Below are 16,617 nucleotides of genomic sequence, written 5' to 3'. Positions count from 1 at the left end.
AGCCTCAAACTCTGGGCTCAAGCAATCCTTCCACCTCAGGCTCCTGAGTAGCTGGGACTACAGGGGTAGGCCACCATGCCAGGCTAATTTTTGTATTTTTTTTTTTTTTGTAGAGACAGAGTTTTGCCACGTTGCTCAGGCTGATCTCTACTCTTGGGCTCAAGTGATCCAACAGCCTTGGCCTCCCGAAGTGCTGGGATTATAGGCAGGAGCCATCATGCCAGGCCCAATATCAACATTCTAAACATCAGCCTTTGTACTGAGTGATAATACAGCAATGCTGTCAAGGCCCACTGGGGTAAGTATAACTGTTTGTGTTATACTGGGGCTTATGCTTTTCAGAGGTTCAGCTTTTGGCTTTATATTGTGACCTCAAGTTTACTGATTCAGTACAGTTTAATGTTCAATATCCTCAGCCCCCTCTTCTGAAATGAGATACCTCTGCCTCTTCTCAAAACAAAGTTTATGGATGCTGACATGGCCAAGAACTCTCCTTCGTCAGGAGAGGAATTATACGACAGTTCTTAGCAAATCATCTCCAAATTTTATACAACATTCAAACTAACATCAAAGGGACTCTAGATTCCAGGAAAAATATCTGGTAGGGAAAGAATATTTTAAAAGGATAGCATGAAGTCTGAGAAGTGCCTATGGACTGGAATATTGTTCCTATGTTTCTAAATCCCCCAACCCCCACCTCACACTAGTTGCAGTCCACAGGCTTGCTGTGCACAGCCCAGCAAACCACAGTGTTATTTTTCTTTCCTTAACCATGATTCTGCTATTCAAAAACTTTTACCCTGAACATGGGATTTCTGCTATTTGAGTGATTAAACCAGACAACATTTGGCTGCTAGACACAAGATGGGGCTTTGTTTTCTTTTAAAGATGACAGCATCTTGTTTTCTTTTAAAGACTACAGCACCTGCTAGTTGGTCTCCCATCCAAGTACTAAGCGGGCCAGACCCTGCTTAGCTTCCAAGATCAGACAAGGTTAGGCACGTTCATATGGGCACAGACAAAAGATAGGTTATTACCATTAACACAGAAGTCATCTTAGGATTTGAAGTACTATTGCATGAGAAAAGTAGTATTTTTTAAAATTTATGCCTTGTTTTTTAATAATATAGATGTTAGAATGTCAAATATGACCATCTATAGTCATTCAATTCAGCATGTATGCATTAAGGGTTTGTTATATGCCAGGTACTTGGACACACAGGTGAATGGATAACAGCATCTGCCCTCCAGGGGCTGATAGATTGGAAAGGAGACCAAACATATAAAACAGCAACTACAATTCAGTGTGTTAAGTCCTATATTAGACATCGAAACTGAGCTAGGAAAGCATAGAGAAAAGAAAAATCAAATAGAGAAAGTGTGAAGTAGGGTTAATTTACTTAAGGGATGGAATGAAATTTAAAGAAGGAAGATGGGATTTAAGGTTGGTTTCAAAAGATGTGTAAACATGGAGGGAAGGACAATGCGATGTTGATGAAAGTGGCCACATAAAGCCCAGTTTTGATGGGATCATAACATGTTTGGAGTGGGGTTTAGAGACTGAGTGGCAGAGACTGAATTAGGGTTAAATCGGATGCCATGATTTGAAGAATTTGGGGGACCATTTTGTATTTTAAATTAGGAGAATAGACAAGATTTTTTTTAATTAAGAAAGAAAGTGAAAGCAGTTTGGAAAATGGCCTGGAAACGAAGAAGCTAGAAATGGAGAGACCAATTAAGAGCTAGTTGGGGCCAGGCTCAGTGGCTCATGCCTGCAATCCCAGCTCTTTGGGAGGCCAAGGTGGGAGGATCGCTTGAGCCCAGGAGTTTGAGATCAGCCTGAGCAACATGGCAAGACCTTATCTCCACAAGAAAATCTTCTAACAAAATTAACTGGGCATGGTGATGCATGCCTGTATTCCCAGCTACTCAGGAGGCTGAGGCAGGAGGATCTCTTGAGTCTAAGAGTTCAAGGCTACAGTGAGTTATAATCACACCACTACGCTCCAGCCTGGGCAACAAAGCAAGACTCTGTCTCAAAAAAAAAAAAAAAAAAAAAAAAAGAAGTTTGCTGCACTAGTTCAAGCAATGGATGGGAGAGACTGATACGCAGTAGTGTTAGGCCTACAGAGGTGCAAATGTATTCTGGAGCGCAAACAAAAGTAGAATTGGATTTGGCTTGGAAGTGAAGGAGAAGATAAATTTTAGGATAACCACAGTGTTCTGGTTTATGAAACTTACTAGATTAAACCACAAGTTAGAAAGGGAAAATGTCGAGCTTAGTATTCTGATAAGATACCTTTGAAATGCCTGTAGGGCATGTAGGCTGCCAGTTCTAACTGTCACTTGGACATATGGGTACTCTGGGGAGTAAGGTGTGACTGATCACATGCACCAGGTCAAATAGGGAAAGATTACAGTGGATGACAGGGAGTATATCTATACTGGAACTCAGTGTAGGTCTGATGTGTGCTTGTTTAGTGGTCATATTTTCCCAACCCCATAATCAGTATACTAATTCCAATAAGCACGCATGTACTTCCAAGTAGAAATGGAACAAATTCCTTTAAGTCAGGACTGTCCCAGAAAATATGAGTCATATGGTTGGTTTTTAAACGAATAAACAACATGGTCAAAATTGCTAGAGAAACAATGCAGTTGAGATTGCACTGGGATGCAAAGGAGACTACTGAATTGTTCACGACTCCTTTTGCACATGAATGAATGGACAGTGATATTCTCATACATTTATTTCCATAGTGTCTGCATTTACTTCATTTCATCTTTTGTAAGGTGGAAGTTCTGCACAGGATAGGAGCACAGCTGACCCGGCTTTTCCTGACTGTAATGGCCACTGTAGCTGCCATTCTGAATCCTCAGCTGATTGTTTTGGCTCCTGTATTTGGACTGCCCAGCCAAGTGACCACCTTGCACTACTGTGACCTAGTTTCCCGGTACAGGTCTTTCTTCAACATTTTTTAAACTTCACTTTTTTTTTTTTTTTTTAACAACTTCCCCAGCTCTATTTATTGAAAGAAAAAGTTCTGCTTTCTCACCATTTTCCTTTTGGCTTTGGGCTTTTTAGTTTTTATAAAGTCCAATCTGGCTTTTATTGGGCAGAAAATCATGTACAACAAACAGTTGGCCACTTCCTCCTTCCCTCTCAGAAAGGACCAAGGGTTTGGAGACTCATGCTGTTGCAGCAAAATATTCACAGAATCTGCTGTCAAGGGCACTTGGTTCGACTGTATCACTGGTATCTTCAAAGGAGGATGGTTTGAGAAATGAAAACGTGAGGCATAGTTTGATAAAGCCACAAAAACAGAGCCCACACCTGCAAATAACCTCCTCTGGCCTTTTCTGAGCTTGCAGTCACTCACTACAAGCTTTGTCAGTTGAAAGAATTCACGTGGGAGGGAATGTTAACAGTATTGTTGTTGGTTTTTGTTTTTGTTTTTGTTTTTTTGCATGTAAAGTATCTCTGTGTTCATCAAATTTTCTAAGGCAGGGTGTTCTTTTTCACAAAATGAAAATGTCAGAAATATGATAGCCATGTTCGTATGTTTAAGAGAAATAGTCACAAATGTAAGGAGGAAATTAGCATTCTAGTCACGGACTGCAAGCAGTTTATTCTGGAGTTCATTCCGAGGAAGTAATGACTAGGAAAATGACAAAGAAAACTGTTACTGACCATTAGTGAGCAATCACTCTGTCATATTACTGAGATAATTTAGATAAATGCGGGGTTTCGCTGTCTCCTAGGGAGATGGGCTGCTGACGTCTTTGATAATGGCAGCCTACTTGAAGGCTTCTTTTGACAAATGTATTTTTTCATCCTGCAGATGTAAAAGAGGCAAGTCTGTGCCTGGCTGTTGGATGTAGTAATAGCTCCTTTTAGAAGTTTAAAAAAAATCTGTCAGTTCCCTGTGTTTGGTGCCCAGGGACACATGCTGAAATGCCCCCAAGAAGACTATTCAGCCACTGTGAAAAGCAGTGTTTGGAAACATAAGGTATTTAATAAATGAATGTGGATCATACCATATTTTTGTTCAATTGACTTCTATTTTTTTAGCAGCTGCTAATTACACACTGTTGTTATTTGGAGGCCGGTAACAGATTTCTCTGTTCCATCTGGGTAATCTGGCTTTTTGAGAATGGACTTTTCCTCACTCTAACATTGGTAGAATTTTGGCTGCCACATTTTGAAGGCAGTGATGAAATCAAGTCAAAATGAGTAGGCAGACAGCAGTTTTCAAGGAAGAAGACGAGATTTACCTTGTGATGTTCACAAAATATTTTATTTTTGATGTCATAGCACAATAAATGCCATCTAAGTCATTTAATGCCAGGAGAAATATAGGAGTGCCTATACTCATTTGCAGAATGAATAATAGATATGTACATTCTAAGAATATTTTATTTGGAGAAAATATTGAGCAAATTGGCCACAGTCTCCATCCTATTTATTCAGCAGTTACAGGAGCTGCATTGGGGCATAGAATCCAGCATTTCTATTCCAATGGAGTAGGGGAGAGCAGGGTAGCTGTGTGTTACAGCCTTGAAGCCAGACTGCAGGGGCTCAAAACCAGCTATTGCAATGCACCAGTTGTTAGAATAGGAAAGTTTCCTCAGATTTCTAAAATTGGGTTTCTCTCTATGTAAAAGGGGGTGAATATAACATCTAAATGTCAGGATTGTGAGAATGGCATAAGATCATGAATATAAAGCTGTGATGACAATAATGATTTAAAAGATGCATACCCCACTTTGAAATGATCAAAGGTGATTTTACTTGCTACGATGCAACATCTTTGAGGGTAACAGGCAGGCTTCCTCTTACCTGTCGTCCAAAAAGACAGGAAAGCAGAGAGCTACATAGAAATTCCAGTTCTTAGCCCTCCTTCTCTTTATCAACTATTTTGCTTTTTCCTTTACCCTTGCGCATGCAGCATTGTTCCTTGGGCGCCAGGAGTGTTTTTATGTTTTATCCTTATGTTTTATGTTTTATGCTTTTCATTTTAATGTGGCTAATTTAAACGCTTGTTCAGGTGAGTGGCTGCCTCATTTCTACAGACTGGGCAAGGAGGCCTGTGCCCCAAAGTGGAGTTTGTTGCTGAGCAGAAAGGACACTGCAGAGCCAGTCATGCATTTAGGGACATCCAGTTCACCGTGCACATGGGCTCAGTCACCATCAAAGAGAAGTACATTTTCATAGACTCCCATATCCCCACTCTTAAAAACTACTCTTCAAAACTCTAAGCAAAATAAAGTGAAGGAAATTCCTACAGGCTGACATGTTGTTAAGTAGAGGCTTCATTTACAATGAAAATATTCTAAAATCTCTGACTACATCATTCCTTTTAGGCATGCTATCTCATGGCAGTGTTTGAGGATTTCATGCATATTTTTGAAATTTTGTTGTTTTTAATCAAAATAGAGGATCTGTTAGTTTTAGTCCAATGAGCTAAAGATTTTTACCTTCAAAGCATCTAATGCAGAATTGGCCGATCTTGGTGGCACATTAAAATCACCTAGAAAGTCTTTTTCTTTGCTCTATTTGCTTTGGTTTTATTTTAAATGTAGATTCCCAGGCTCTTTCCTGGGCCATTTAAATCAGAATCACTGGGCATGAGTGCTGGCATTCATAGGCTGTAAAAGCTCTCCATAGGATTCTAATTTATGACCAGGGTTAAGAATCACAGATATAATGATTTCCAGCTTTGTCTCAATTGCATTAGGGCCCCCACTTAATTTTTATGAAAAAAATGAAATCACAATAAAAAAAACCCAACTCATTGCAAAGCATTCCTCACAGATAGCAGCATGCAGAAACAGAACTGTTGACCTGAACAGTAATCACCTAAAATTCTCTTCCCTCAACTGATGTATGCAAGTCTTAATTCAATATACAAAGCCCTCAAAACCCCAATGGCTCCCATCTCGCTCAGGGTAAAAGCCAAGGCTCCTATGATGGTCCACAGTAACTACAACCTCCACCCTTTACGGCTCTGATGTCAGCTCCTTTCCTCTCTACCTTGTTTGCCTCTGGTACAGCCAACCCACCTCCCTCCTCTCGCCAGCCTGCCAGATGCGCTCCTGCCTCTGACATTTGTATTACAACCATCCCCTTCTCCTGGAATGCGCTGCCTTAGACACCTAACTGGCTAAGGCCCTCATGCTCTTCCAGTCTTTTTTTCAAGTGGCACCATTGAAATAAAACCTGACCACCTATTTAAAACTTGAAACCCACATTCCACTTGCCTCCGTGGCATTCTTGATCCCTGTCTTTCTATTTCATTTTTTTTTCCTATAGCATTTCTCAGCTTTGAACACACTGTAGAATTTACCCCATTATCATATTTATGATTAATTGCTTCAGAACGTATGTTCCACAAAGACAAGGATCTTTGTCTGTTCCACCAATATATCCCAACTGTCTGGAAAAGCACCTGCTACACGTACCCAATTAGTGCATCATTATTGGTTTATTTTTTACTTTTTAGGGGTCATGCTCATCTTCTCCGTATTGTTCCCATTTTAGTATATGTGCTGCCAAGGCGAGCACTGCATCATTGCTACATGAAGGAATGAAATGCCTGTCTGGACTTCCAACACTCAAGTCCTGCTGGATTCCCTGGATAAGGCCCACGGCCTGCCCCGTAATTATTTTAGCATTCCAGACTTCTGCTTTCTAGCCTAGTACCTACCTATTTCCTAGGCCTGGTAGGGAAAAATTAAGGAGGAATCTTAGCCCACAGCCACTGTAATTGTTTTTATTTTGAATGGGAAATTGTTTATTTATTTATTTATTTATCAAATTTTGTACTTCCACAGGTTTTTAGGGAACAGGTGGTGTTTGGTTACATGAGTTAATTCTTTGGTGGTGATTTGTGAGATTTTGGTGTGCCCATCTCTTAAGCAGTATACATTGAACCCAATTTGTGGTCTTTTATCCCTCACCCCCTTCCCACTCTTTGTCCCTGAGTCCCCACAGTCCATTGTGTCATTCTTATGCCTTTGCATTCTCACAGCTTAGCTCCTGCTTATGAAAGAAAACATATGATATTTGGTTTTCCATTCCTGAGTTACTTCACTGAGAATAATAGTCTCCAATCCCATCCAGGTTGCTGCAAACACAGCTGCTCTAATTCTGCTTTTGCTGTTTTATTGCTGATGTACAGATTGAAGAAAAACTAAATTGAACTACTCCCTACAGAAGCAAAGTTTTAGCTCTATGACTTTGGAAGGTATTCCATGATATCCCCTTTACTTAATGATAGTCTATTTTATATCTTAGATCTTGTTCTTTGAGGGAGAGAGAAGCTTTCCTTAAACAGAAATCTTGTAACTCTTAGTAGGGAGAGTAGAACCATTAGTAGGGAAGTAGATTCAATTCAACATTATTTACTGGGCAAAATTCCTATCAGAAGATTTATTTCTTAGGCTGATTTGAATCCAAATGAAAAATGTTACAGAGGTAGAGAAATCTAAGTATTCATCCTAATTTCCTGTAATTTAATTAATGGCTTTTGCCTCACCTCCTGCATCTGACTCACGTTTGTCTCAAGAACGTTGCTCCACAGAAATCCGTGGTTCAAAGCAGCAAAATCTGTCCTCTCAGAAAACAAAGGCTTGAGCTTTTTGTTTTGTTTTTTTTTTTTCATTTTTCCATCATCAGCATGAGCGCTCATCTTCAGGAAATACAATGATGTCAGAAACTCGAATTGGCTCTTATTGGGGTTTTCCAATTTCACTATGTGGTTTTAGGAGGAAAAAGCTGTCCTATCAGCCCATCTTAGCAATCTGAGTAATAGAGGGGAAAATTGCAGTGAAAGATATGTGGCTTTGAGTACACACATTCCTTTTGCTCCCCAGGTTTGACACATTATGGAATAACCTTTTAGAGAAATTACAAAGCTTTCATGTTGCCCCTTCCTACTTATATGTGGATAGCTGGGGAGAGAAGAAAATTATGTGCAGTTACAAAGCATTGACTTTTTAGTTCGCAGGGTTTTTTTCCCCTTTCATATAGCTGTATTTGCCCATTTCTTTCATCCTTCACGTAATTTGATGGAAGTGGCCATTTGGGGCATGGCAGGGAAGGATGAAGAGAAAGAAAACACTCTTTTTATTAAGGCGATGAGAATTGAAACTGAAACAGGAAGATGAGCTAGCATTATCCGAACAATGGCCCGTGGAAGGTTCTGGTTCCTGATTAACTCAGAACAGCCGAGTGGGCAGAAATAATAAGGAGGCAGAGGTCATATGGCATTTCTCTCAAACTCTGGCACACAAGTGAGCAATGAGTGCCTTCAGCTGTTGCCTCAGCATGAGGGGAGGCGAGAACTGACTATTCAGATTGCCAAGTGAACCTGAAATTTGTAAATTAATACATGCAGATGGGAGGAAGTAATTGGGACCAGCTCTTCCTGTGCATCAAGGGGCATCTGGAAGTCTTTCCAATTCTGGGGCAGTTATGCAATGGGGGTGAGGCTGAGTTTGGGTGTTATCTTATTTCCCCTTTAGGAGCCCCCAGCCTCCTCATTAGGGCTGCTCATTTTATGCCAGGTTGTGACCTATATTGCATTGAGACTGGACCCTACTTAAAAATGAGGTTGTAAAGGTTTTGCATGTCTACCTCTGTTCCTCTTCGGGGTATATGTATGTGTGTGTGTGTGTGTGTGTGTGTGTGTGTGTGTGTGTGTGTATTAGACAGAATCTCTGTTGCCCAGGCTAGAGTGCAGTAGCACAATCTCGGCTCACTGCAACCTCAGCCTCCTGGGTTCAAACGATTCTCCTACCTCAGCCTCTCGAGTAGCTGGGATTACAGGGGCCTGCCACCACACCCAGCTAATTTTTGTATTTTTAGTAGAGACGGGGTTTCATCATGTTGGTCAGGATGCTCTCGAACTCTTGACCTCAAGCAATCCACCCACCTCAGCCTCCCAAAGTGCTGGGATTACAGGCATGAGCCACCACATCTGGCCTTCTTTGGGGTATTCTTAGTGACTAAAATCAGCTTTCAAAGCCCAATCTCTCCTTGAACCACTGCAGGGCAGAGTGAGGATGCTGTGGGTGAAAAAGGCCTGTATGATGCCTCTCAGGTCACTACAGTAGGCTGTGGCCTCTTTGTGCTACCCCTGAGCCATAAACAAAGCTCCAAGTGAGTCTGTTACTACACAAAGTTTCCCATCACATTTCATTTTAAATTTTATTTCTATTTTTTAGAGACAGGGGTCTTGCTCTGTCACCCAGGCTGGTGATCACTGTAGCCTCAAGTTCCTAGGCTCCAGTGATCCTCCCACCTCAGCCTCCTGAGTAGCTGGGACTACAGGTGAATGCCACCAGGCCAGGCTAATTTTTTAAACATTTTTTGTAGAGACAGAGTCTCGCTCTGTTGCCCAAGCTGTCCCATCATACTTCAAATCTGTATTGGTGCTTTCTATTTCCATTTACTACCCCAGTATCTAATCAAATCACCTTAACCCCAGGCACTGACACCCACAATGAAGGATTCTGGGAGAACAACAGACAAAACTATTGCAAAAGTTATTAACTCACAGTGATAGGAAAATTAGGTCCCTGGATGGTCTCACAACTTCTGGTGAGGAAGGTTTCCAGAGCTGTTTTGTCTCTGGAGAATGAGATACAACAATAAAAAGATACTTACATCATATAGCACTTATTGAAGGAAGGAAATAATGAAGGGCTAATCCAATGCTATAGATTGCGAGTTGAGAAAATGAGGCTTGGAAAAACGAAATAAATTTCCCAGCCACTCAGGCCTTGTGTATTAGAGTCAGGTGGGAGCCCAGATCCCTGAACCCTCTGTTCTGTTTTCTTTTCAATGAATCATGAGAACCCTTAACATGTACTATCTTTTTAGAGAACCAACTTATTTTATTTATTTATTTATTTTTGAGACGGAGTCTCGCTCTGTTGCCCAGGCTGGAGTGCAGTGGTGAGACCTTGGCTCATTGCAACCTCCACCTTCTGAGTTCTAGCAATTCTCATGCCTCAGCCTCCTGAGAAGCTGGGACTACAGACGTGCACCACCATGCCTGGCTAATTTTTGTATTTTCGGTAGAGACGGGGTTTCTCCATGTTGGTCAGGCTGGTCTCAAAACTCCTGACCTCAAGTGATCTGCCCACCTCGGCCTCCCAAACTGCTAGGATTACAGGCATGAGCCACCATGCCCAGCCAAGAACCAACTTTATCATCATGCACTGGGGGCTCTCAGCTTGAGTTTGAGCTGTGTTCACTGCTGAGAGACGCACAAACCTGGCCATATCCCTAGGGCTGGTAACATAAGCCAGCCAAGAATTTCTCTGCACAAAGAATCTCAAATTTTGCAAAATAACTCATCCTAAGCAGGAGTGAATTAAGGCTCGGCAATAGGGCTAATAAGAATGTCTTATGCTCAAAGGAGAAAGGCGATTTTTCATCAGTCAGCATTCATCTTTCAATTCAATCTTTATTGATTCATTCCTGAGTTGAGGGAGGCAACTCTATTCTCATAAGAATTTACTTAGGAGCAAAAATCAGGGAATACATGTCTCCCTGCCTTAACCCAGGGTGTCACTGGAGTGATATAAACCAAAGCTTATGGGTAGGAGGCAGCACTACCCCATTCTCTGTTTCTTACTCAGTCTATATGAACACCACCACTTGAAGTTGTGCAGTGCACAACCTGTGCAGCCAGGTGCAGAGGTCTTTGTTTGGAGTATATTAAAAAAAAGTTTTTTTTAGAGACAGGGTTTTGTTATGTTACCCAGACTGTTCTTGGACTCCTGGCCTAAAGCTATCCTCCTGCCTCAGGCTCCCAAAGTGTTGGGATTACAGGTGTGACCCACTGTGCCTGGCTAGGATATAAAATTATTCTCACTGGTGGACTAGGAGACAGTAACAGATGGGAAAAGGATAAAACTTGACTCAGTCATTAATAGCTGAGAAACCTTAAGTACGTTATATCAACTTTCTGAGGCTCAGTTTTCTCACCTATAAAATGGATGTCTTAAATGGAGTCATACATTCTCAGTGGTTAAAATTATATGACTGGTTGCACCAATCTACACCTTTTGCTATTGTAGAGGGAGTGTAGTAGTCCATTCTCGCAGTGCTATAAAGAAATACCCAAGACTGGGTCATTTATAAAGAAAAGAGGTTTAATCGGCTCACGGTTCTGCAGGCTGTACAGGCATGGCACTGGCATCTGCTCAGCTTCTGGGGAGGGCTCAGGAAGCTTTTACTCATGGTGGAAGGCAAACCTGGAGCTTACATGTCACATGGTGAAAGCAAAAGCAAGAGAGAGAGAGACGGGAGAGGAGGGGTCACCCACTTTTAAATGACCAGATCGTGCAAGAACTCCGCCTACTGTGAAGACAACCAAGTCATGAGGGATCTGCCCCCAGGACCCAAATACCTCCAGCATTGGGAATTACAATTCAGCATGAGATTTGGGCAGGGACAAATACCTAATCTATGTCAGAGAGAGATTGCTGTGTCTGTGAAAATCGTCTTTTGGGGCAGCACATTGGCCCATTTGAGAACTTTTTTGCCCATCCTATGGATCATTTCTCAGGAAGAAACTTCCTGAAACAGGCATCATTTTGCAGATAAGTCAGAGTTGCTGGAGTGATGGCTCAGCCTCAGCACTTCACAATAGACTTCTGATTAGCACCCTGGGTGTCACGAGCAGGGGTTGAGTCAGCTTTGCCTCCTGCTAAATAAAGGTCTGCTCGTGCCTGCACCCTGACAGGACCCCTCCCCTTGACTTCAGAAATGTGACTTAGGCAGGAGAGAGCACAGGGAGCTGCAGGTTGATCATCGGCTGCATCCCGGCGTCAGGAAACAGCGCAGTGAACAGACTTCTCTGATTTTAAGTTCTCTGCACCACTGTCAGATGCTATGTTCAATCAGGTGTTCCAACGGTATGGCCACTGCAAAGAGAATTCTGGATAGCCACTCCACACATGTGCCCATTTCCTTTGGAAAATGAACTATGTTCATAGAAATGTCTCTTAGGATGTTAAGATGAAGAAAGAAGACTGGGTCCTTTGATACATGCAACAAAAAGATTCTTTGACTGCCATTTAACGTGTTCTAGAATATAAGGATGTTGGAAAGCTCCCAAATTCTTTGTGCTAAAGCCAGAATAACAGTAATATAAAAATCAGATGAAGGTATGCAAATAGAAAACCCGAAAGCCTTCTCACTTTTGAATAAATATCAAAGGGAAAAGTTTAAATAAAATAACACTAAATAGAATTGATCAGTCATAAGCTAACAGAATCTTAACCTAGGACAAATAGGGTTTATCATAGAGATTGAGCCCTGTGTAAATGCTGTCTCTACCATTTAATAGCTGGATGATCTTGGACAAATTACTAAACCTTTCTGTGTCTCTATTTTCTTATCTGTAAAATGAGGATAATTATAGTACATACCTGATCAAATGGTTGTGTGGATTAAATTAGTTAATGTGTATGAAGGGCCTGGCACATGGCAACTTAGCTTTTATTTTGCTTAGTGTTTATTATTTTGTTTATTTCATTAACAAACGAAAGCTAAGTCGCCATGTGCCAGGGCCTTCATACACATTAACCAATTTAATCCACAAACAATCTGATCAGGTAGGTACCATAATTAATGGGTACTATAATTATCCCCATTATTAACTAGTTCCAGAAATATAAAGTATGAGTCAGGGGTCTAACTTTTTTTCTCAAGTGAAATGATCATTTGTTTCAGGACACTTTATTAAATAATGGTTTATTTTCTGACTTATTTGAAATAATGAGCTTTACCACATTCTACATATCAGACTCCTTCCTTTCTATTCTGTCACCTGTATTAGAAAGTCTGTTCTTGAACCAGCAACATACTGTTTAAATCATATTTTTAAAATGTTTTAATAACTTGTACAATATCTCCCTCACAAGCAACTTACTTATTGTAAATTGTTTGGGTAATTTGCCCTTTTTTTCTGATAATATGAAAAGGGAACTACAAACTAATTCCAAGTACATGTAGCAAAGTAAAAAGCTTAAATAATAGTAAATACCTATCAGGTATTATTATTTTTCTAATGTAAAATTATTTAGATGATATTTGATATCTTTACTATATTCCAGGAAAATGATATGTTGATGGTCCAAGTGTTCTTTTAATTATCTCAGTAGGTTTTAAATGTTCTTATAATGACTCTTTTATCTTTATTGTTAAATTGATGATTTGTTTTATCATTAGAGTAAATTGGTACTTTCTCCCTGGTATATACATGTTCTAACTGGTCATTATCCATATATATCTATTGTCCATTAACGTTATATAGTTAGTTTTTTAAATACATGGCTTTGTCTTTTTTTAGTTTTAGCATGTTTTTCTCCTTGAATTTACTTTATTGAGCTTTTAAGATAATCATATCATCTATAAATAATGAAAATTCACTCTCTGAATTCCAGCTTATATACTACTCTTATTCTTGACTAGTGAATGCTAGAATTTATAGAGCAATGTTAAATAATAGTAATAACTCCCCAACAGCTTTTTTTCCAGACTTGAACAATTATGTGCCTGCGTTGTTTTACTGTTAAGGGTATTAGGTTTGCATTGAGATGCATTTAGTAAGCTATTTGATAAAAATATTTCTCAAAACTTAGCTTAATAAAACAATTTTTAAATCAAATACAGAGGTTACATTTTCAAATCCCTTTTCACTTTCTGATAATTTTCTCCTTTTACTGAGTTAACGAAATATAATATTTTCTCTTACATTAAATGATCCTGGCATTCCGAGAATATCTGAGAATAAGCAACATTAATTAATGTTTAACTTGGAAATTTTTGCATTTATAATAACATGTATGATTGAACTTTATTTTTATTTATTTATTTTTTTGAGATGAAGTCTTGCTCTGTCACCCAAGCTGGAGTGCAATGGTGCAATCTCGGCTCACTGCAACCTCCACCTCCCGGGTTCAAGTGATTCTCCGGCCTCAGCTTCCCAAATAGCTGGGATTACAGGCACCCATCATCACTCCCAGCTAATTTTTGTATTTTTGTAGAGACGGGGTTTTACCATGTTGGCCAGGCTGATCTTGAACTCCCAAAGTCCTGGGATTACAGGTGTGAGCCACCGTGCCTGGCCTGATTGACCTTTAAATGTGTTTGCACTGTCTGTATCAGATTTGTAATTCACTGTTCTGGCAGAATCATAAATGAATTTTTTTTTAATTCCCTTCTCTTTCTTTTCATGTTCTGGATCATTTTGTATAGTAAATAGTTATTGTTCTTGAAAACATGAAAACATTTTAAGAATGCACTGGTAAAATTATGTGGAGCCAGAGCCTTTTGGGAGATAATTATTTTTACAATATTTTTAATTTCCTCCCTTACTGTTGGTCTATTAAGGTTACCTATTTTTTGAGTTAATGATGGCAGTTTATATTTTTTAAGGAAAATTTTAACACTGATATTTTCAATTTATTATAAAGCATAATATTCTACAAAATGTGTTATTGTCATAATTGCCATTCTATCTGATATGACATTATTTTGGTTTCACATTTGCTGTGAACATATTTATGTTCTTTCATTAATGAAACTGACATGTCCCACAACTGAAAACAAAACAGAACAAAAATCCTTATTTATAGGGCTTTATTGTCGTTTTCCTATTGAATAATCTCTGCTTTTATCTCAGTTTTGAAAGCGTCCTTCCTTATATAGTTTTGGTTGTTGTTTTTGTTAGCTTTTTCATTTAAATGCTTCATTTTTAAAATTACCCTTTAATAGTGTATAATGTTTGATACTAAGCACTTGTCCCTGAGTACAGCTTTAGCCTCATGCTATGGGCTTGATTTCTAGAGTTCTTGTCACTTTCTTAATACGCCACAATTATTCTTAGATGTGTTTTGACCTTGAGTGATGTAGGTGAGCATTTTGTTTTGTTTCATCCCAAGTGGTCAAAGTATATTGAAAACTATTACTGAAACACCATGTGGAGTTGACACTGAGCAGTCATTTTCTCCATTTGTAAGCTAGTGAGCAAGTGGAGAAAATAATTTTCCAGAGAGACTTAAGGAATGGAATTAGAAATCTACATTTTAAAAAAATCTCCAAGAGTCTTTAATATAATGGAACCGCAGATAGATATTTAACAACCATTGTACTAAACTAATACCTCTTAGCTGCAGCAAACCAACAAATTAAATTCTTTCCCCTTCTCCTCTCCACCACCCTACCTCTCTATCTTCCAGAACATACTAAAAATTAAACATTTCACCATGCTAATAAAACCATACATACAATGACTGTCATTTACAAAGTACATGTTCTTGACTTTATAGAGCTTAAATATACAACAACACAAGGTAAGCAGATAGCAGAGCCCAGATTAAAAACCAGATCAAGCTGACTCTCACCAGCACTTTAAACTAGAATGATTGGAAGCCTCCCTTAGACTTTGAGATAGGGTCTTGCTCTGTCGCCCAGGCTGGAGTGCAGAGACACAATCAGAGCTCACTGAAGCCTCGACTTCCTGGGCTCAAGCAATCCTCCCACCTTAGCCCCCCAAGTAGCTGGGACCACAGGGATGTGCCACAGCACCTGGCTATTTTTTTTTTTATTTTAGTAGAAACAAAGTCTCACTATGTTTTTTGAAGTTTAGTGGAAACAAGGTCTCACTCAGTGTTAGTAGAACTCCTGAGCTCAAGTGATCATAGTTTTTGTAGAGATGAGATCTCATTATTATGCTTCCCCGTCTGGTCTCAAGCAATCCTCCCACCTCGGTCTCCCAAAGTGCTGGGATTACAGGCATGAGCCACCGTGCCCGGCCCTCCCTTAAGCTTTGAATCAGACTCCAGCACTTGCTCTCTAGAGCACAATGTCTAGTGAATGACATATCTAGTCATGTAAACAAACATACATGCTATGTAAATTGAACTAAATATTTTGTACCTGCTATTCAAACTTCTGCAGCAACCACAAGATTTAGGAAATACCAACTACTTAACCAGCTATTTGCACATTACTGACAGGAGAGGGAAAAACAATGTATTTTTACACCATGAAAATGGATGCACACCAAAGCCTTCTTGAATATTTTTCTGACTCATCTCCTTCAAAATCCTCTCTCTCTAACTAGCTGCATTTCAATATAAATTGACAGTAACTTGTACATTTTTCATGACATTTTGCCAGTAATACTCACTTTACTTATATAAGCAAAATTATCTCAATTATCATTTCAACTATGATCATCGGCCAGCCAAGTTAATATTAACTAAACACTTTCTCCCTCAGCCCCCACAAATAACTGCCTGCCCCAAAGGAAGCAATTAGCTATAGGGCTTGCCACATGAATTCTTGCCTCATGATATATTTGTTTTTTAGAAAAAAAAAAATACCTTCACATAACAACCTATGCATTCACTCCCTGATGAACATCCTGAAAGTTTTACTAATTGCATTAAAGGCAGTAATTACTGATGATAAAGAATGAGACATTAACTATTCAGTGTTAGAGGTCAAGTCCTTGAAACGTCGCATGGATTCTGCTGAGTCCGCCATTTGTTTGTATTTTCCCTGATCAGTACACAGCTTACATATGCACC

General features: G+C 39.6%; 1 non-coding gene across 1 annotated transcript; it reads right to left on the bottom strand.

Annotated features, from left to right (window-relative positions):
- Window positions 1–6,463: 6,463 nt before the first annotated feature.
- LOC115831331 lies at window positions 6,464–6,565 on the bottom strand. Its single transcript, XR_004026852.1, has one exon. It is a non-coding gene; the product is annotated as a U6 spliceosomal RNA (small nuclear RNA).
- Window positions 6,566–16,617: the final 10,052 nt, after the last annotated feature.

This window comes from Nomascus leucogenys, chromosome 18 (genome assembly GCF_006542625.1).
Source record: "Nomascus leucogenys isolate Asia chromosome 18, Asia_NLE_v1, whole genome shotgun sequence".
NCBI classification, from domain to species: Eukaryota; Metazoa; Chordata; class Mammalia; order Primates; family Hylobatidae; genus Nomascus; species Nomascus leucogenys.
This window is presented reverse-complemented; position numbering and strand designations above follow the sequence as displayed.